The following is a 1814-nucleotide window of genomic DNA, read 5'->3' on the forward strand; positions in this document are numbered from 1 at the left end:
GTCTCCCTTGAAGCAGGGCAAGTATGGTGCATTACCAGTTTCTTTTCATTTAGTGAAGGCTATTCAGGAGGGGGAGGGGTCAAGGAATTTTGCCTGTGTGCTGCATAGTTCTGAAACTTTATGTGGGTCAAGAATATTTTCATTCTAACCACCATAGCTATGTGGAATGAAACACAATTGGTGAAAAACTTGGACTGAATGCATATCGATCCTAATCATCTTAATATTTTGATTCTCCAATATCAAGATCATTCGATGCAGTTTGAGGTTAATCTCAATCTCTAAATTAATGATTGAGAAAAAGACTTAAGCAAGAGGTAATTTTTATTTATACAATTATTTTTTCTCTTGCATAATATTTTATCAATTGACCACCAGTCTGGTCTTTATTAAGACCAGTAAATGGCGGAGCATTTGTTACAAACAGGGTTACTATCTACATTAAGATCACAGGTAGAAGGGAGTCAGACCCATGAGGAGCAATTTGTTGGTTTTACACCAAGGTGGAAATAATTTTGTACAATCAGGCCATCTGTTCCTTCTATTTAGAGCACATAGATTATTGATGGTTTTATTCAATGTTTCATTTCTTTGTGGCAGCCAAGTAGGTCTTCCTTTCTGAATGCTTTTGTTGGCTTTAAAATTAAATGCATTTGACCTACTGAGGACACATCAGAGCAAATGAGAAGTTAATATGCTTTCTAAAGTCTATAGCAAGACATCATATATTACAGGCAAAAGTCAAGAAAGGAAATCCTACAAAGAATAACCATCTATAAGCCCACTGAAAAGATCCTTCATGATGAAACTCCATGTAGCATGAAAGAGACAATTCTGCTTTGTTTTGTATTTTATCCATTTCAGGGATTTCTTTTTTATTTTTTTTCTCTCTCTCTACTTTTCTCTTTTTAAAAAATGGAACTTAATTGTTCTTTGTTTGCTTCCTCAACTAATGTTAGTCATGAGGGTAAACTGATTTTTTTTGTTTGTTTTGTTTGTTTTTTATTGTTATTTATGCCTCCAGCACCTGGTCTTCCTAGGTGGTCTCCCATCCAAGTACTAACCAGGCTTGACGCTGCTTAGCTTCCGAGATTAGACAGGATCGGGCTTCTTCAGGGTGGCATGACTGTAGACCATGGACCGTGGCTCCACTGGGGTGTGAATCCAGGACCTTCAGCATATAAAGCAGACGTGCTAACAGCTACACTATGGAACCATGTCCTGAGGGTGAATTGTAATGTCAAGAAAATTCACTAGGTTCCTTCCAGGTCTCACAGGCTCCTTCCTGGTTATTGAGTGTCTTTTCTTCTGTGTATATGAGCTCTCAGGTGCTCCTGTGCCCTGCGCCTGCTCATGTCTACTTAGGCAATATATAAAAAATTGACAGTATCCATTTAGTCTAACAATACCTATAACAACTTACATCGCATCTTCTCATGGGCTCCTAATACTAATCCAATGAGATAGATATTATGTTTTTTAAATAAGGAAATTGAGATTGTTGTTTTCAAAACCAAATATCACTCCTCCTTTTTTTTTTTTTCTTTTTCTTGATTAAAGTTGCCTAACTCTTGACGTAAACCTAACTTAAAGTCTGGAGACTTGGAGAAGACCTAATGGCTTTCAATGCCTAGTGTTGAAACTATGCTGGTCTCAGAATGGTCGACAAAAAGGCCACATTCTAGGCCTAAAAATTCTTCCAACTTCCTCTTCCTCTATTCAAAAATAGGTCCCCAACCTGATTCCTCAAAATATAATGATAAAAATCACACACGGAACAGGCTGGATTTTAGTCAGAATGTTTCTTCTAGATT

At 37.1% G+C, this 1814-nt stretch overlaps 1 pseudogene; it reads right to left on the bottom strand.

Moving 5' to 3' along the window:
* Nucleotides 1–1015: 1015 nt before the first annotated feature.
* Nucleotides 1016–1134, bottom strand: LOC111744040 (annotated as a pseudogene).
* Between the last annotated feature and the right edge of the window lie 680 nt (nucleotides 1135–1814).

The sequence above is a fragment of the Pteropus vampyrus genome, unplaced genomic scaffold (genome assembly GCF_000151845.1).
Source record: "Pteropus vampyrus isolate Shadow unplaced genomic scaffold, Pvam_2.0 Scaffold5, whole genome shotgun sequence".
Lineage (NCBI taxonomy): Eukaryota > Metazoa > Chordata > Mammalia > Chiroptera > Pteropodidae > Pteropus > Pteropus vampyrus.